We start from the raw sequence: 21,510 nt of genomic DNA, 5'->3' as shown, positions 1-21,510 counted from the left end.
CTGAAATGATGGCTCTATATATATTTTTCGCGGGTGACGAGGTCTATAAAACCACACATAAAATCCGTAATTGCCCATCCCACAGCAGGTGGGGAGGAGAACGAAGAAAAAATCTGTAATTGCCCATCCCACAGTTGGTGTATCCCCGTGGCGATACTCAGGCTCTCCGAGGGTATCTGTCCATCTATTTGCAGGTCATGGAACCCCGGGCTTCCAAGTGGGATTGCTTTGCCAGCTATCGGCTGTGTGTAACGAACCAGCGCGATGAGGCGAAGTCGATACAGCGGGATTCCTGGCACCGTTTCTCCGGCAAGAAGAAGTCCCATGGCTGGTGTGACTTTACACCGAGCTCCGCCGTCTTGGATTCCAGGTCGGGATTCTTGGCAAACGATGCAGTGCTAATCACGGCGGAGATACTGGTCCTGTACGAGTCGGTGTCCTTTTCAAGGGACAATGAGCTCCAGTTGCAGCAGCTCGCTGCGGTCGTTGCACCTGTACCTGATGCCATCAGCGGCAAATTCACCTGGAAGATACGCAACTTCTCCCTTTTCAAAGAAATGATCAAGACACAGAAGATCATGAGCCCAGTCTTCCCGGCTGGAGAATGCAATCTGCGGCTCAGCGTGTATCAATCTACTGTCAATGGGGCTGATTATATTTCCATGTGCTTGGAAAGCAAGGACACAGAGAAGTCCATGTCTACACTTCCAGAGCGTAGTTGTTGGTGCCTCTTTCGGATGTCAATTCTGAATCAGCGGGCCGGGATGAATCATATGCACAGGGATTCCTATTCTGAATCAGCGGGCCGGGATGAATCATATGCACAGGGATTCCTACGGCCGCTTTGCGACGGACAACAAGAATGGCGATAATACTAGTCTTGGGTGGAATGACTACATGAAGATGTCGGACTTTCTGGCTCCTGAGATGGGTTATCTGGTGGAGGACACCGCTGTGTTCAGCGCTTCCTTCCACGTGATCAAGGAATCCAGCTGTTTTACCAAGAACTCGGGGCATGCTGCTGGGGCTGGCAGCGCAAGAGGCAATGCCAGGAAGTGGGATGGGCATCTGGTATCGCCGAGCGAGGGCAAGTGCAAGGTCTCCAGATGGAGACGGAGACCTGGAAGTAGGCGAGGGCAAGTGTCGATCCGCTAGGTCGCATCGTATACCGCTCTAATGGATAGGTAAGATTATTTTCATCGTCTAACACTTAAATCAAAGGCTCAGATTATTTTCATCGTCTAACACTTAAATCAAAGGCTCAGAAATGTACACGTAACCCAAGAGGAAAGTTGATTTCAAAAGGGAATGCCTTACGGCGTAACTAGACTAGGTTATTTATATTGACAAGGTGTTGATAGAAGCACATTGAGAAGTGTCTATGTGATTTGGAGGATCACTCCAGTTATGGGCACTACTTGAGAAAAACTTTACTTTGAGGTCAAAATGGCTGGTGCATATCCAAGGAGGTTTTTCAACCAAAATGGAGATTATCAAGGCCTTCTCTCTGATTTGTTTGGTTCAAAGCTTATTAGTGTTGAAATTAGTAACAAAACTTTTGTGTAGTCTTAGAATTTTGGGAAATGTTTAAAACACATATGCAAGAGTTAAATTGAGAACCTATTCATGAAACATCTTCGACCTTGCAAATTTGGCTGGATGAGGGATTTCTAGTAAAAAAAAATAGAATGTTGGAGTGTTTGAATGGTGGAAATGGATTCAAGAACCCCTGGGGCACCCAAAACCTTGAAGTTTGACAGCTGTAACCCAGATTTTCAAACATTTCTGTCAGATTTTGTCATAATCTTGCTAGAATTTCCATTATTTTCTAAGCTAGTTTTTGAGATCTTTAGACTATGTACTGGTGGAAAAGTTTTGTTAAGATTTTACCAATTTGTTTAGTTTTGTGGATTGGTTGGATATTCCTTTTGCAGCCTATTCAAGGGCTTAGTTTTCAACTTTTCCAACATTTCTGCCAGATTTTGTCATAATCTTGCCAAAATTTCTATTATTTTCTGAGCTAATTTGTGAGATCTTTAGACTATGCACTGGTGGAAAGGTTTTGTTAAGATTTTACCAATTTTGTTTAGTTTTGTGGATTGGTTGGATATTCCTTTTGCAACCTATTCAAGGGCTTAGTTTCAACTTTCCCAGGTAATTGTCAGTTTTTGACAAACTCTATTGTTGCTATTTGCGTTTTCGTCTATCCACAGTTTAAGATAATCTATTGCTTTCAGTGGAAAAAATGTACACAAAATTTCCTTTTGAAAAGCCTTTTTATGGCCTTTGTTCATCCAAGGTTTAATCTTCATTACAAAATCTCATCATTCCGTATTTTAATTTGGATTATATATGAAATTAAGATAACATCACTTAATATTCATATGTAAATTAAAATACACTATAAATAAATTTTAATTAATTTTTAGATTTAATAATCCAATTATTTTAATTGAATTTAAATGGTGATTTCCAACAACCGATATATATGTGTGTACAACTTATTATGTATAATAAAGATCCATAAAATTAAAATATCATCTTTTAATATAAAATTTAAATTTGCCAATACATATACATACATATCTACGAATGTATTCTTCATATCATTTTTCTAATTTTTATACCATTTTTCCAATTTAAAAAACCTATCTGCCTCTCTTAACACTTTTTAGGACAATTACTAATTGTATAATATTAATAGTAGACATTAATTGTTTTTAAAGTTACTAAACTCTAATGCCAAGGCGAATCTAGTTTATTGAATACAATTGATTTTTATTTTTATATATTATAGGTATAATCTAATTATACCAGAAAATTTTATATATTAGAGATGTAATATAATTTTATTGAAGATTTTATATATTATAGATGTAATATAATTTTATTGAAGATTTTTTTTTTTGGTTATTATTGTTGAGATATGGCTTTAGCTGGGGAATATACCAGATCCACACGATGATTTACTATCTGAAAAAAAAAAGAGGGAAAAAAACGAGAAAGACGATAATTTTCAGGAGATGTCAGATTGCACAAGATTATTAGCAGATCATTGTTTTTTCTTTAGGGCTGTGTAAAGAAATGCTATTGAATAGATTTTGTTGGCCACTGTTATGAACATTGAGATTTGGAGTGGGCTGGTCACTATGGTAGAGGTGGTGGCTTGTGCAGTTCGTGTGGAGCAGAGAATTATGGTTTGATCTGAAGTGATACCAAAACTACACTTGATTGTTACCAAGAATTTACAGTAAAAGAGCATAAATATGTTATTTTTGATGGATATATTTTTCTAATTAATTTCTGAAATATGAAATATGTGTAGTTGAATTTTTAGGAAGTTAAATTTATTTATTTACTTTAAATATATTTTAAATAATAAAAGGGTTATAATTTTTTTTTAAATAATTTAAAATATAGAAAAAATATTTATATAATTAAATTATATTTAAAATTAGCATAATCATATAAATAGGTGGTAATGGTTAAAGTATTTTTGCTATTAAGAGATCATGGGTTTAATTCAGACTCTGTGGTTGAGCCTACAGAGCTATAGGTAGTGATCCTTTAGGGTGAATTTGCTTTATTCAAATATTTAGTGGATGTAGTGAGGTTCATAAACCACTTATAAAAAAAGAAAAGAAAAAAGTGGTAAATGTCAAGAGACATCAAAGCAGTTATCACATGATACATTTTATGTTGCCAAGATTTAAAAAGTAACCATAGATATTAACTAAATTATAACTATTTAAAATAAAATAAAGTTATAATGTAATTAATTTTTATGATTTTTTTTAAATCTTAGTAATGTGAGATTATTTTGAGATAAATGTCATACTATTTATACTAAATTGATACATATTAATATTTAGTAATCACTTAATTTATAAAATTATCTAATTAAATAAAAAATATATATAACTATTTTTAAAATATATCTCAATCAAAATTAAATCTCCACTATCTATTTCTTAATTATTATTTAAATTTAAAATTTAAAAATATATTCTAAACTAAATATATGACATAATTAAAACATATAAAATCTTTTAACTAAAGCATATAAAATCTTTTAACTCGCTGATATAAAAGCAACTATTGGCATAATTAAAACTTATTAATCTCTATCAACCTACACATCTCATTGGAGCAGTGAACTAAACCTACACACGAGTAACAGATAAAATTCACTGTAAAAGGACCAAGATGGTGCTGAGTTTTTTTTGGGTTTAACATGTCATTGTCATTTAAAATAAAAATGTCTTAAATTTTTTTGGTTTAAGATATCAGTGTCATTGTAAACAAAATGTATGAGTAGTTTGATGACAAAAAGTGATTTTAAGAGTTCAATTGTAACTGAATTTGGATTTTTCTCAATAAGATCATCACATTAAAGAATTTAAAGATTAAATTGCAATTGCAATTGAAATTGATTTTTTACTCACAAGATTATTACATCATTATTATTATTTAATGGAAATTATTACATCATTATTATTATTTAATGGAAAGATGGTTAATAAAATTTTATTATAAGAATTTAGTTAATCAAGTGAGTTATTTGAAAACATGATAATGGATTTTTTTGGGTAAATTTATAAAAATGTCAATTGGTTTGGTTTGGTCTTTTTGGCATGTATATTTGGCAATATCAGATATCTCATATCAATAAATTTGTTTATTTTGGAAAACCGAATTAAAGTGTATTTATAAATTTGTCTATTTTGGAAAATTATGTTAAAGGTAGTTTTTGGAGATAAGTAAAATCTAATTGAAATTGAAATTGAAGTCAAAGTTAAGTTGAAGTTGTATAGGTAGAATAAATTGAAAGGCAATTACAAGTGTAAGTCAAAAGATCCTAGTTATGAAATGAAGTCTTTGTAAAGTCACAAGGAGTTAAAGTCAAATATCAAGTCAAGTTTATATTGTGTAAAATCATGGCATTGGTGTATCAATTAAGTTTTATAGGTGTTTTGCTAGATGGAGATGTCCCTCTTACAATAAACATATATTTTGCATGCACAAAAGAAAATTATAACAAAAGAAGTAGACACCAAGACCATAAAAGAAGGCAAAAGAAGACAAAATATGATAGAAGACATAAGAGGATGGTGAAATAAAGTTTAAAAAGATGGACTACTATGAAAGAAATAAGAAAGAGGCAAGATAATATTACAAGACAAAGAAACAAGGACTAGGAGGAAAGTAACATTAGCCTGCATAGGATTGGATCCATGGATTGGATGTGGTGGTAGGTATCAGCGGTCTCGAGATCTCATACATCATCTTCACTCCCAGGAGATCAAGGTGATAGCACACATTGTGGACCCACAGAATACCAACATCTTCTCCCAAGGATGGAAATCAGCCCCGCAGCTTGATATACCCCCTCGTTGGCATCGGGAATGGCAAGAATACATCTCTGCATTATGTGAATCTCATATCAGGATAAAAGAGGGACCTGATGAACTTGTCTGGTGTCTTGCTGAGAATGGCATATACTCCCCAAAGACTAGATACCTTAACCTGATCTCACACAAATTGCCGGAGCAGACTACTTTCTGGTGAAGAGTATTTGGAAATTAACATCGCCTCTAAGGACTAGACTGTTCTTTTGGTGTATTCTCAGAGACAAAGTTCCCATAGGACAGACTCTCACCCATCGATCTTTTCATGGTCCACATTGGTGTGTCTTATGCAAGAATTCATCTGAATTGACCCTCCATTTATTTCTGAAATGCTCATCTCTAATCAATCTTTGGCAAAATATTTGCACTTCCATTCATTTTTTCGGGCATTGGGAAGGAGAAGACATTGGTCGTGCATGGGAAAGCTGGTGTAATCTGCATCAGGGTTCAAAATTACAAAATCTTCCTCTTATCATCAGCTAGCATATTTGGCTGGCTCGGAACCGTGTTATATTTGACAACAGACCTGTGTGCTGGCCTCACATCATAGCCCGCATTATATCTGCTTATAACGAGCTGCTTGAACCTCATCAACCTCGTCCCTGGAGGCCACATGACCCTGCACCTATTAATAAAAATACACCTTGGGAATTCTTCGAAGGTGCGGCACAACACCATGGTTGCGGGGGTGGTTTTATTCTTTACCTAAATGATCAGCATTTCTTCAAAGTAAAGATGGAACTAGGAGTTGGAACTAACAATTTTGCAGAACTCATTACTCTTCGTCATCTTCTGCATTTCTCATTGGGTAATAATTGTATAAGTCTAAATATATTTTGGGACTCAAAGATCATTGTGAATTGGTTCAATAAGATTATTGTTTTTCACTCTCACACACTCAGTAATATTTTGGATGAAGTAAACATATTTAAGGCACAGTTTAACATCATCTCATGCAATCACATTTACAGGGAACATAACAGCTGTGCTGACGGGCTATCCAAGGAGGCCACGACACTTCCCCGAGGACAGTGGATGATCCAGGAACAACGTGGGGCAAATGAATATCGCTACTACTACCGGCCATACATTGATCAGATCTACCACAGGGCAGAGAGCCCTTGATTACTGTTTTTATGTAATTTTTTGAGAAACATGCGTTGACAACTATGTGTATATATATGTGTTATTGCCCTGCGTAGCATATGTTCAGCCATATTTTTTTTTTGCGTAAATACTAATTCTATTAAAAAGAGAAAATTATGTACATAGAGGTCGAGACCTCAGAGGGGGCAGATGCTAGCCCTCAGCCAGATATTCAGAGACATACATTTCATGCTTTCTTCCGTTTCCAGATTACAGACTTCAAAAGATTTTGTGTTAGACCATGACCCATTGAAATATTTCTGTTCTGATTCTAACATGACATAGCTAACACCTTCAAAGGTTTTACTAAGACGCATGCTATCATGCCCGCCATGAACACAAATGACAAAATAGTACCCATCAAACCCATAGTTGTAACTGCAAACAGAGAGCAGGTTGGCTAGCGCCACGAGCCTAAACAAGAACTTAAACCAGACACAGGACCAGAGACTTAGAAACGAAGACACATAGCAAGAAAAACACAGAGCGAAGGCAAGAGTGCCACCCGTCGGTGATGAACCAGCCTTAGTCTGCATGCTGCGGAGAGTCGGGCATGTCCTTATCCACCTGGCTAGACGAAGCGACCCAGGTGACGAAACCATTGTCATCAATTCCTTCAATGCCGCCTTCAGGAGTAGTTACCAGGTTGAGAATGCTGCCTGCACGATGAGTTGGTCCACAGGCAAGAATCTCGTTCTGTGTTGTGTCGGCCGGATGCAGAGGCTCTTCAGAAATAGGGGTGTCATCCTGCATATTGTCAGCTTTAGACACCACCCCGGCCATTCCCCCCTGAAGGACACTATCTTCCTGAGATTGAGAGGAGGTAGTGTGGGCCGAGCTGGTTGGATTACTCTCTTCCTCAGCAAGAATGACTGTGATGCTAGTAGACAACACAGGCCTGTTGAGCCTGCTGTGGAAGGTGAACCTGGTAGTCTGAAAGGAATTGTGCGGAAGAGGCCCAGCTTGACCCGAGGGCGGTGAGGATGGGGAGGCCGACGCAAGGGGTATGACATTCTGCGGAGCAGGCCGAGAGGTTCTTCCTCTGTTCCCAGTGTTACTTCCTCGGCACGGGACTCCTCGACGGCGAGGCATTCTCAGAATGACAGACCAACTGAGAGAGGGAAGATGGCGAAACTAACGGGAGAGAATCTGAGCGCAGAGGAGCCCAACAACACCAGTTAACCAGGTGTTGTGGCCAGCAACAACCCCCCCCCCCCCCCTTTGTTCAAACTAGTATCGACCACGATGCTAGAATGAATGGGGACCCTTAGTTACATTTCAAAAAAGAAAAATAATAATAATAAAGATTTCTTTTGAAATTGCAAGCATCAGCTTAGGAAAGGTTTCTTGGACAACTTAAGCCTAAACCTGTGTTCATAAAAGCAAATCTTCAAGGTCGCAGCACGAAAGGGTAAGAAACGCCCGCATTTCCCTTCTAAAGGCCAATATGCACATCATCTTGGCATTAATAAACCACGTCGCATCGCAATACGTTAACATCCATAGACAAAAGCTTACGAGTCCGCTGATTTGCGATATTGCGATGGCGCGATCGCACATCGCAGAAATGAGGCGGGGTACGTTAGCAAACATTGAACCATTGCGATTCGCGATGTTGCGATGCTGCGATATGCGATATTGCGATCGCTACCGTTTGCGATCGCGCGGCATGCAGGATGCGTTGGCAGTTCATAAAAGCACCTTGATACGACTCCTTCGGGCACACCACCCAAAGAAAATCCACTTACTATAACCTGACTTGGAAATTATTGCGCTTTTAATGTTAGTAATGAATTAGTTGTCAGTTATTAAGTGGCATAAAGACGCGTGCCTTAATGCGGATTTACTTCACGTAAGGTGGCGTATCTGATTTAGCTCTTGCATTCAAAACTCTCCCATCACCTTTTTAATCAATCTTTCCATTTCTCTCATAACCTGCAGGAGCGAAGTGCGAAGGCAAAAATCAAACAGAAACGATAAGCAAGATGGGGAAGAAGAACAAAGCTCAGAGCTCAGAAACAAGAGAAAAGACCAAGGAGATGGCGCCCCTTTACACAGATACCGCATGCAATAAAGATGCAGGAATTTCCACATGGGAAAGCATGTATAGACTGTTGGAGGAAGAGAACCCTAGAATAATCAATGCAACTGCTGCTGTCGCAGATGCACCACGCTCTTCAGAAGCATCCCTGGAAGATCTAGCGTGCTCTTTCCTCCACAGAATAGCATCAAGGCCGAAGATCCTACCGTATACGGACATGATCAAGTGGGTTTTAGATGATGCAGAGCTGCATCATAGGCAATTCAAAGTCAAAGGACATGGGCTCGTAGGATCGTTCGCGGCTCAAGACCTGAAGCTCATGTATCACCTTCCCGAACCTCAAACGACCTACAATGCAGATTTTGTTAGGAAGTTCGCAGCAGAGAATCCGGACCTATCAGACACTACCAAAGAATGGTCGAAAAGGGATGAACCACTGAAGAAAGATAAGAACGGTATGTATAGCACCGGTTCCCTTACTTCTCCGTATTGTTTTGCTGCAGCCATGCTCTGTAGGCTATTCAGTAAGCCTGATATCAATAAATTTCCATCTGAATGGCTACCGTTAATTGATGCTGCGACTAACTCCGAGGTAATAGATTGGGCCAAAATCCTTTCTGACACTCTATACACGGCCATTCTTCACTATCGTTCTAAAAGATCCTTCTCCCAAAGGTTTTATCCCCCTTTTTATATGTCTGCCTACATAATGGACTCTATCTGTTATGTGTCTAAATTCCCCACTATGGGCTGGCAATGGACTACCCAGGACCCATTGCCCATTCATGTCTACCATAAAGTCTTGTGGGATTCTCAGTTTGCCCCCCATTTTTACCAGATTTTCCACGGGCTCATACTGCCCATCCATAGAATGATATATGATAAAGACCCTCCGAGATGCTCTCCCGAAGCACAAAACGACATCACCTCCATAGCAAGATGGTTTGGAGAAGAATGGTTTACCTACATTCGAGTTTTTGGAAGCACAATACCTCCTCATGTCCTACCCTTGTACATCCCAGATAAATTGTTGGCCCGAGAGATCGCTTATCAGACTTGTTCTGAAGGTGGTTTAACTAAGGACCTAAAAAACAAAAAGAAGGCCATTTGGCCTCCATTCCCTGTCACATGTGGGGCCTTCTCTTTATTTGATGTGGGACACGCTTTTGGTGAGGTGGAGAATGTGACGTGTCTCTAACTATTTAAACTCCCACCAAGGCCATTCGACCCAAATAAAGTCGCCCAAGAATTTACAACTAGCGTCAGGATAAGTGTGTTCTCTGGACATAAAGATCCGTTTGACGACCTCTTTCAGAATAAGAACTCGATCAAAGAAGTTTTGCAAGAAGCTCAGTCAAGGTTGTCCCCAGACAACCTCCGGAAATTCAAGTTGTATAGAGAAATAAGGCTGGCTAACATTCCACTGGAAGTGCTGCGGATAGCTGCCAGAGAACCGACTCCAAGCGTCAGCCTCAGTGAACACTCCAACGCCTCCAAATCTGATTCCAGTGCCGTAAAAGAAATATCTCCAGATCCTGAAGAGTCTGTCCACAAAGAAGACAAGAACGAAGAAACAATCAAAGACACGGCTCAGTCAAGTTCGATGGCTCAGCAGCAAGTTGCCATCTCGCCACCAAGAGGAATCCCCCCTCCCGTCACTGAAGCACCTCTGGTTACAGCAGAACTAGATAAAGAATGGGAGACCTTCAATGAACTGATAAATCTTGAAGGCCAAGTCCCGCAAACACCTGTGAGCAATACTCAGGTGGTGCAAGAGGTCTTCTCAACCATAGTCAGTGGTACCGTAGAGACGGAGCATCTCCCTATAGCTCCATCCTCAGAACTTCTACTCGGCGTGGAAGAAATCCCTCCACTAGACGTATTTTACAGTCCACAGCACAAGGCAGTTGTGAGAAGACAAAGAAAGAAAAGGAAGCTTGAAAATGCACTGGCTCAGAATGCTGAACACCTAGATGTCTTGTGGAAAGACCCGAATAACAATCCAACAGAAAATCTCACGAAATTGTCTCAAATTGCGGTAGCATATGCTTCTGCAACTATCGACAAGACCTCTGAAGTTCAACAACTTCTAAAAGAACGTGAAAGTCAAATACAACTGCTGCAACAACAGTTGCGACAAGCCAATGAGAACGCTGAAGCCTCCAAGCAGCTTGAAGAGTTACAAGAAAGCTTTCGCCAGATGCAGGTGAGCCACCAAAGAAGTATTGAAGAAAAAGAAAAACAGCTGCAGACGGTGCAAGAAATGCATAAGGATGAACCCAAGCTGACAGAGTTTATTTCAGAGTCCATCGGCTTGAACGACCAGTTGTCACAGCAACAGGAGGAAATGATACGCAAAATATCACAGTGGAGGGAGTTTTGTGAAATAAGCGACAGGATCACCAGCCAAGTAGTGGAACTACGGAATGACTATGACCAGGCCAACAAAAGAATAACAGAATACCTGGCTTGGCAAAATGACGAGGAAGGGAAAAGAGCAGGGGCACCCAAGATTAATGAAAATCATAAAGAACTGCTCTTTAACAAGTGGGACGAGCAAATAACACAGGCAGAGCAGGCGGCAGAGTCAGCGGCAACACAGGCGACCATACTTATCGATTGTGTAAATGAAAATTTACACAGGGCCAACTTAGTTTCAGAATCCACTCCGGGGTACCTACCAATCGCATCGCAACTGGAGGCTGAATGGAAGCAGAAAGCACAGGCAAATGGGGAGACAATCCGAGCATTATCGAGGCTAAACTGGGAAAGTTACTGGACTTACTTAGTTAAGCCCCACAGCCAATGCATGACAGTAAGGTGCATCATGAACGCGGCCGAGAAAGTAGCGCCAGCTCTTATGGACGCTTTTTTCGCAGCCCAACTAAGCACGGAAGTCGGCCAACCGACTCTTCTCAAGCCCATGCTTGAAAACTGCAATATCAGAGACCAGATTAAGAAGTAATTTCAATTTAGAAAGTTGTTTTTCTTTTTGTTTTACAGAATTAGAAAAAGGACGGTCATTTGAGAGCCGTATCCTAAAATTTTGTAATAATACTATTATTAGGATTAGATAGTAGTATTTATACCCTTCTCATTGCATTGGAGAGGGGTCCAGATATTTGTCAAAAACTTGTCCTCAGAACATGCACTTCTGCACCCTCAGAGGAGGTTTTGATGAATGGAAGGATCGTGATTTATTTATGTTTGCATTCTTATGTCTGCTACTGATGTTGCACTTCTGTACTCTTGGTAGATGTTAGAAGCAAGTAGAAGTAGATCGTTATTGTCTGAAGTCTATGGGTAAGAATTAGTCATCAATGGTACTTTTATCTCTTGATTAATTTCTGCTTGTATTCTTAAAACGATATACAGCTGATATTGTTTGCATGTTAATGTATGAATATATAAGTTATCATTTGGCACTTCTGTACGGTGGATTTGTCTATTCATGTTTAATATGCGAATGATTTGATTATGCGATGTGTTGTTCACAACCGCTCTGTCTAACTTCTTATGCAGAATGGTTTATCTTTATTGATTTATATTCTGATATCGGTTGAATGATCTTTATCACCAGCTGCTGTTAGAAATCTTTCTAGATCGCATGATAAAAGAAACATCCCGGGTTAATGTAAATTCTGTGTGTTGTTTTCATTTGATTATAGTAATTTAGGCTCAAGTTTGTAAGATAGATTTACAGTAGTCTTTAGAACGTTTCTTAGAAGTAACCTAACCAAAATTCCACACACACACACATACACATCCCATGCATCGGGAAGCTGGTCCCGTTATCCCCAGTCGGACCCGCTACTCCAAACGGGCAAGGAGCCGCCAACCAGGTTCCGGACCGGGTGGGTATCCCCCTTGTTGTTGACCCGACCTCGGGCCACTCAACACCAGGCGAGCTTCCAAACAAGTTGAGCCAGGCAGGGGTGCGGGAAGAACGCCGAGCGGAGGTAAAACGAACCAGTGAAAATGGCGTGAATCAGATATGGATCCATACATAAAACCTTAAGCAAGAGCTCTTGAACCAGGTGCTCATAAATGTCGATTTGTGCGACCAACATTCCGTTCTGCAGATGATTAAATGCGCATGCCATTGAAATTGTCCGCCAGCCAGATGCGCATGCTATGGAGGTCGTCCGCCAGCCAGGTGCAGGGCCAGCTGCCTGCGTTGTGCAGCCCCTCATAAATATCATTTATTGACACCCGCATCCGGGTTTCAGCCATATTAATAGAGTCTTTTTATATATTTTCTCCATAACATAAAATGACTGAACACCTTGCGTGGTGATGAAAGCTCACAATAGCACAAGTTTTTGGCAAACTATAAATTTTGACTGAGCCTTTAGTGGCAAGAAGGATACAACATATGCTAATAGCATCTACAACATGTAATTTTTCAAAATTAATGAAAGATTACGATTTTTCCAGTGGAAAAAAAAGGACAAGGAGGAAAGTTTGAAACAACAAAAGGAATGAAGCAATGATGTAAGGAAAAAATAATACCATGTGTTTAATAATTGAGATGCAAAAGCACCTAAAAATATTCCATAAAAAATAAAATTCCTAAGAAGTTTAATGATCCTCATTATAGTAATGGTTTTTTAATGATGGAAAGAAGATGACCATGGTTTTATGTTGTAAAAGGTCTAGATTAGCCTCAAATGAAAATGCATTTGAAATTGCATGTACTTGAGACAAACAATGATGGATAAAAGTTGTGATAAGGCAAGTATATGCCCATAGTTTAATTTTTGATTGGTTTGTGGTAAACCAAAAACTATTGGTCATGAAAAATGATGATCCAGGTGGATATCAATGGCCACCCACCTATTCCACTAGCTCACAACACAATTTTCTCTTTTGGCATTTTTTAGGCCCTGAATTTCCGGAGCCATTTGAGGCCCTAAACAACATTTTTCTGGGAAATAGATCAACAATAGTCATAGACTGTTAATAGTCAGAACATGTATTTCTCGAATAGACCTTTTCAACAGGTTATCGTGCACTCTAAACATAGATCATATGCCAAAGTTATGACTCGAGAAGTTGGCATTCCAACTTACCCCATTAGGGCCCAAAAGCCTTTGGCGCTTCATCTCTCAGGGTTAGTTTTTATTTTATTTTAGGGTTTCTCATTGCTTCTTTATGATAAAAAAGGCCTTTGAACCTCATTGTAACACAGTTTGACAAAGGTGTGTAGCCGTCACATCTCTTCTCATAGATAAGCTACCACCATTCGAGCTAATTTGTTTTTAGCCCGTATTTGTATAGTTTCAACATCTTCCATTTATTAATAGAAGTCAAGTTTCACTATATCTCTATGTTTTGGTTATAAATCTACATCTCATTTCCTTCCCTTCATAAATTCAGATCAATGGTATCAGAACAATCTACTCTTTATATGTTTTTATGTGCATGTTCCCAATGAGGTAGGGGTATAAGGAGTTGGGACTCAAACTGCTTGAGCCTTGCAATACTAGCCCTCGTTAACCCCAAAAACCTCCCATGGTGGAAGAAAAGAGCAGGAAATCATATTAAATTGTTGCTCGAATAAGCCCTAGAGCGACAAAGGAACGAGATGATGGATAATTTTTTTTTAGATCCTTCAATGGATACCAATATACGATGCATCTTCTTGATGTGGCCCCATGGTGGAAGAAAAGAAAGATGAGGGAGTAGGAAATCCTATTAAACTATTGCTTGAAGAAGCCCTTAAGCGACAAAGGAATGAGATGATGGATAATTTTTCCTAGATCCTTCGACATATGTCAATAGGAAACGCATCTTCATCAAGCAACCACTTTGGAGGTGCCACCCCCTTTTAAGGTACAAGTTAATTTTGATGTTCCTATGTGTGAATGCATGAAGATGGGTTACACTTTTGGGCCAAATGTGGCGATGAAATTTCAAAATTTTACTCTTTTATCGAATTGAAGCCCTCAAAATTCATATAAGCATTGTGAATTTTGATTCGGAGTAAAAATAAAATTTGTGGTGAATTATGTTGTTGTCCTAACGATTTTTTTTACAAAAAAATTTAATGTTGTATAATTTTTCAATTTTCCATTAAATGAAATGATTGTCCTTGCAAACTTTCACTCGCCTTAAGAGGAATGTGTGTGTTCGTGTAGCATAACTTAGTCTAAAATGTGTAATTTAATATATATATATATATATATATATATATATATATATATATATATATATATCTATATATATATATATATGAGCATGAACTACACGAAGAGAGTTAAGTTTTTCATATTAAACATTTATTTTTTTATGCAAAATTATACTTTTTATTTTTTTCAAAGTTGGTGAAGTAATATTTCAATTGCATTTTGCAGACACGTGTTCGCGTAAGATTTTTTTTCAAGTATTTAAAGAAATTGAAAACCCAAGAGTACCCTTTTGAAGAGGATTAGTAGATGAAGATAATGGTCATTTTTGAAATTTTTCATTTTGTATATTTTATGTTATTGATTTTTTATTCAACCCCTTTGAAACTGTCCAAAAATATTTCAAGCATTATGTTTAAAAGAAATTAGATGAAAAATATCATATGAATTTGAAAGTGTCAAATTCATATGCCATTGGATAGAGGATTCTTTCATGAATCCAACATGATCAACTCCGCCACTTAAGGACAAATTCCACCTTAAATCCGTTAGGGTACAAAATGGTTTTGCAGAGAAATCTGTAGAAGGGGAGCTAAACCTTTGTTTTTTAGGCCCTCAACAACTCGATTGAGCGCTCAAGATGCTCAATCAAACGCTTGAGATAAATTTTAAAATAGCTCGATTGAGTGCTTGAGATTATCGAGCCATTTTTTTTAATTCACACCTAAGTTATATTGGTGGGAAATTTCAAAAACATGGCTCGATCGAGCCCACTGCTTGATCAAGCCACTAGCTCAATCGAGCTCCTAGATAACCTCGGGTTACATAGGAGCTCGATCAGGGGTTTGTTTTAACACTCGATTGAGCTATCTTTAAGCCCTAAAACAACTCAATCGAGAGCTCAAATATTGCTTGATCAAGTGCTTAAAATGGCTTGATCAAATTGTTTTTTTCCACCCAAAACGTGCCCTCGCTTTCCAAAAAGTGTAACTTAGCTTCATGTATAGACCCATATTTGAAAGCCAAATAGATGCAAATGCTCTTCCGATAGAGAAAAGATTACCTTTTCATTCCTTAAGGTCACACCCCATGTCAAGGATTGGTGGGAAACTTACTGTGAACAAAGGGCCATAGAGGAATTCACAATATTTTCAGTCACACCCACTTGGGAATCTTTTAGGGATGTTGTTAAGAAACAATATTACCATGTTGGAAACTAGGAAGGCTAATACATCTAATGGAGCACACTACAACAAGAAAGCAACTAAGCAGTGCCAGAGTTCACAAATATCTTTCATACCTTATGCACCAAGTTGGGTATCAAGACTCTGAGTGACATTTAGTGCTCAATTATCGTGGTTGTTTGCACAAATACATCTATACATAAATGGAGTTCCTAGACATCTCCTCACTTGGCACAACATATTGATATGCTATCAAATTCAAGCAAAAATCTAAATAAGAGAAGTGAGACTTTGGATTTGTGAATCCTTCACAACAAAAGCAAGGACAGGGCATCCCCAAATCATAGAACAAAGGACATAGTGAGGTTGGGACACACAAATACAACCCATCTAAGCCACAAATAAAGAATGGTAATGGGAAGACAAAGAAAGACAAGGGAAAGTCGAGAAAGTGGTGTGAGTTCCACAAGAGCCCCACTTATAACAATAATGAATGTCGCTCAAGCAATTTGTTAGTGGCTGAGCTAAAAGCCTCAGAGTTAAATGCCATATTCAACTCTGAACTAGACCTAGAAAAGGGGAAACAAATCATTGATGTGGAATCCAATGCCACTATTGCCACCACCAAGGTCCAGCAAAGTGAGCTCGAAGATCCGTAGAAAGGTGAGTGATCCAAATTTATGAAGGAAAGAAATGAAATATAGGTATAAACAGAAACACAAAGATACAATGAAAACAAATATTAAATTTATTAACAACATAGCATTGAAAATTGTTTACATGCAAAATGTAAATAAACTAGCTCAGGTGACGGTAGCTTATCTTTGAGAAGAGATGTGGCAGCTACATGTCTTCTAAACTGTGTTACAATGAGGATCAAAGGCCTATTTATTATTTAGAAACAATGGAAAACCCTAAACATCCAAAAACATAACCCTAGGATATGAAGTGTCAAAAGTATGTGGGCCCCGTTGGGGTAAATTGGTACGTCAATTTTCCAGAGTCGTAACTTTGGAATATGATCTTCATTTGATGCGTACAATACCTCGTTAGAAATATCTATCCGAGGACTACAAATTTCAACTATAAACCCCTACCACATGCTATTAGTTTTCCTGTTTTCCCAAAAAAAACTTCATGTAGGGCCTCAAAATGACTCAAGAAGTCGGGACCTCAAAAATTGCCAAAAATAGTAAACTGTGCTACTAAAAGAAACAATGGTGGCGGTCCAAGTGGAATAGGTGGATGGTCACCAATATCCACCTAGATCATTCCTCCCTCCTTAGGAAGAAATGGTCCGCAATGCGTTGAGTGCCTCTATGAGATATGGAATTTTCTACTGAACTTGGTCCCTGGTGAGCCACTTGCCTTGGTGCAGGAGTTGGTTAGCTTTGAAAACCCAATACAGTTGGATCTTTTGCTGGCGATTGTTATTGATCTACATGTCCATGATCCGACCAGTTGTGTCCTGTTCCATGTAGTCTGGGTTTATCTCCGTTGGTGAGTTGTTCTGTAAATTATGTCTAATGTGTTTAGCATTAGTGGTAAGTATGGCCAAAGGCGATCCACATTGAACATTGGGTGTAGGCCAAGGAATGGAGGAATGTTGAGCTCAAAAGCATTGTCTCCCACAACCTTGGTGATGGTGTAAGGCCCATATTGGAGTGGTATGAGCTTTCGATGAGCTTCGGTAAGGCGTTCTTTCTGCAAATGCAACCAAACTTTGTCGCCCACCTGAAACTTGTGTGGCACACGATGTTGATCATGTAGTTGCTTGTACTTGGCATTGGAATTCTCCAAGATTTCATGAACCTGCTGGAGGATGTGCTAGATGCGTTCAATAAACCTGATTGATTTATCATCTTCAAACTATACATGTGTGTATTTTGTTTGTGTAGTCGCATGAGGCATGACGACATTAATCAGACATAATGGTTGAAATCATAGTCCCACTTGAAAGGGATTGCGATGAGTCGAGCTATGAAGAGCTTTGTTATAGTTGTGTTGCACATAGGGAAGGCTCTCATCCCAGGTTCGTGGATGTTTGGAGTTGCACATGCGGAGTATGTGCACTATCATCATGTTGACAACCTATCTCTAGCCATTAGTCTGGGGATGGAATGCAATTGAATTGGTGAGCTTGGTGTCCAATAGTTCCCAGAGGCTCGATCAAAATGTTCTTAGGAACCTGCTATCTCGATCTAATATAATGGTTTGCGGGATCCTAAAATGTAACCACATTCATTCAAAGAAGAGTTTGGTAGTGTTCTCTACTGTGATACTCTTCTTGCGGGCCACCAATATAACTATCTTAAAAAAATTGCCCACGACCACAAATACACAGTGATTACCATGCTTAGTAGAAGGGAGGCCAGAGAGATAGTCCATGGAGATGGATTCCCAAGGCTGGCTGGGAGTAGGCAGAGGAGTGTACAAGCCTTGCTTCTTGATGGTTGGCTTGGCAATGGCACAGGCAGTGCAAGATTTGACATATTTTCTAACATCCTGTCTTAGTTTTGGCCAATAAAAGTACTTTTGTAGTACGACCACAGTTCTCTCCACACCAACATGTTTTGTGACCCAATTGTAGTGCGCCTCCAAAATCAGCTTGGCATGCTCGCTTGAAGGAACATAAAGGTGGCCCAGGTAGCATAATAATGCATCCTGGAGGTGGAAATCGAGAACTTTCTTTCCATCCACTAGCATCTGGTATGTGGTGGTGAACTCTGGATCATTTTTGTATAGTTGTGGCCATTCAGAGGTCTCGTGGTCACAAGAGTTGAGAAAGATAGTCAATGTTGAAACTAGGGGTTGCTTGAGGCAATCTACAACATGATTTGTGTTTCCCTTTTTGTATTAAATGTTCAAGTGGAATTTTTGCAGATATGTAGACCGCTTTTGATAGCGATCATTCTATAACTTCCCTTGTGTCTGTATAAACTGAAGAGGTCGATGATCAGTGTGGATGATCGTCACCTTAATGTTTCCATTGTCAGCAAGTCTGCACGATAAAATACATCTCTTTATCATAGGCAGGGTACTTTTGAATTGTATCGGGAAGTGTCTCACTATGATAGGCCACTAGATGCCCGTGTAGGGTGAGGACTGCAGCAATAGCATAGTCAAAGGCGTCTATCTCAATTTCAAATGGTTGGTACAAGTATGGAAATGTGAGTGCAGGTGCAGAGCAGAGGTAGTGCCTTAGCTCAATGAACACCTTTTGTTGGGACTCAGACTGGCAAAAAATTGTGTTCGCTCCACCCTTGGTGACCTGACATAAAGGCCAAGTAATATGGGAGAATCCCAACATGAACCTTTGATAAAAATTTGTGAGGCCCAAAAAGTTGTGAAGCTTTGTTATAATGGTTAGGGCTAGCCAATCCGGAATAACTTGGATCTTTGTCAAATCCACATGCACACCTTGCTCATCAATGATGTAGCCTAGATATTGGACCTGGCCCATGTTAAACTTGCATTTCTCCAAGTTGGCACATAGTTTGTGTTGCCGCAGGGTTTGAAGGACCTATTGAATGTGTTTCAAGTTCTTTTCCCAACTCATGTTGAATATGAGGATGTAGTTGAGATAAAAAACCACCAATGAGTTGATGAACAATCGCAAGATGTCATCCAAAGGCCTCATACAAGTAGTAGGGGAATTGGTCAACCTGAAGGGCAAGACCAACCGTTCAAAAAGGCCTTCCTCGGATTTGAAGGTGGTATTCCATACATCTGTGGGCTTTCTTGGAATATGTTCATAACCATACTTCAGATCGACCTTACTGAAATACGTTTCCCCTTGAGCTGGTCCAAAAGGTCATCAATCCGTGGGATTGGATGCCTATTCCTGATAGTGATTTTTTTAGCGCCAAATAATCAATGCAGAGCCTCCATGTCCCATCCTTCTTCTTTACAAGTACAATCAGGCTCCCAAAGTGTGAGGAACTTGGTCGGATGTGCCATTTTTGCAGCAATTCCTAGACATGTTGCTTGATCTCTTCATTTTCTAGAATGGAGCGGTGGTATATGGAGGTATATAGACATTATTCATAGACTTGAGGCAACAATTTATTTTTTGATAGTTCAGGTTCTTGTCAAGTCAGTTATGACTTTTAAACTTCTCATAATTTAAAAATATAATAAATGAAAGAGTGAGGATGACATTTGTCACATTCTGATGAAATCTTCAGTTGAAAACATCATGATGTCTTGAAGTTATGCCACTTGGAATTATGTTGATGGTATTGGAAATCTATCAAGCAAGGGGTCTCCCCGATGTGAAGTCCCAATTAGACCTCACACCATTTGGAGTAGGAGCCCCATTCATAATATCGGCTTGATTTCCATGTATCTTAGAGATATGCCTTGGCTCTAACTGTTAGCAAGAGAGAGGAGTAGACATGCACCTTCGAAAAGCAAGGGGGGTGTGCCTGGTGAGTGTTCGATCGTATGTGTGTCAAATTTATTTCACTGCAGATGGGAGGAGAAGTGAGCCTCTAAGAGAGAGGTAGTAGTACCACCCTAGTAGAGACACACATGAACAAGAAGGGTATGTGCAACATCAAGCGAAATAATCCACAAAGATGTGACAACCATTGAAACCAATATAATGAAGAAGATTCGTCTAAGATCCAGCGGAATAGTCCACAAGGATGTGACAATGATAATAGCAATTACAACACATTCTCAATATAATAAGTACCAAAATAACCGAAATGGTTCAACTACTTTAGCACAGGTGAAGCCAAACATGAATTACAGACAATCACAAAATAGTCTTACAAATGTACATAATCCATGCATGAAGAACGTGCTAGACTTGAAGGCTTTTGTTATTAAGTAAAGTTCCAAGAGACATTTATACAATGAACATCACTAGCTCCAATAGTGGAGCATTGGAGCCATGCCTTGCTCCTAAAAATAACTGATCTGTCTCTCTAATGCCTTTCAGGAGGAGCCAAGGAGAAAAAGTCCTTTGCTTATACAATGAGGGAGTATATATAACCAAGGGGTGATGCTTCCCCTTCCTTGTGACTCTTTGACTGCCCTCATGATTGTTTGACTTCCTATGACTTTTCAAGTTACATGACTCTTTATATTCCATGTGTGTCCTTTGGGCTTCCACTTTACAATACATTTTGAATACCATTTACATGATGCACAATGACGATGTGGCATACGACAACTCATGACATGACACTGCTGACATGGACTACTTGATGACATGGTACTGTTAAGCCACTGTTGCTACTATGTGTTGACTGGCTACTTGAGAATGCTCTTCTTTTCACCATCGTATGACTTGGTGATAAGGAATCTTCGGTAATCTTGAGTCTTGAGTTGCGATTGCAAATTGGTGTCGCTTTTGCATTTCTCGATTGGTTGGCTTGTGTGTTCAGCTACAAGTGTGTCCTTTAGCATGGTTCCCTCCTTCATCTCCTTCTTCATTATCTTGCCATGGTTTGATAGAGTACTTGCATCTGCAATTCACTCATGATGAGACTACATCATTCTGAAAACCCCCTAGTCTAAGATAGTGCATTTTGATCCATTAACTGAGCCGAAACCAGGTGACAGTTCCAGAGAGAAGGCTCAGTGACTATGCA

This window comes from Pinus tabuliformis, chromosome 6, assembly GCF_031772625.1.
Source record: "Pinus tabuliformis cultivar Carrire ecotype Pingquan chromosome 6, CPIR1, whole genome shotgun sequence".
Lineage (NCBI taxonomy): Eukaryota > Viridiplantae > Streptophyta > Pinopsida > Pinales > Pinaceae > Pinus > Pinus tabuliformis.
This window is presented reverse-complemented; position numbering follows the sequence as displayed.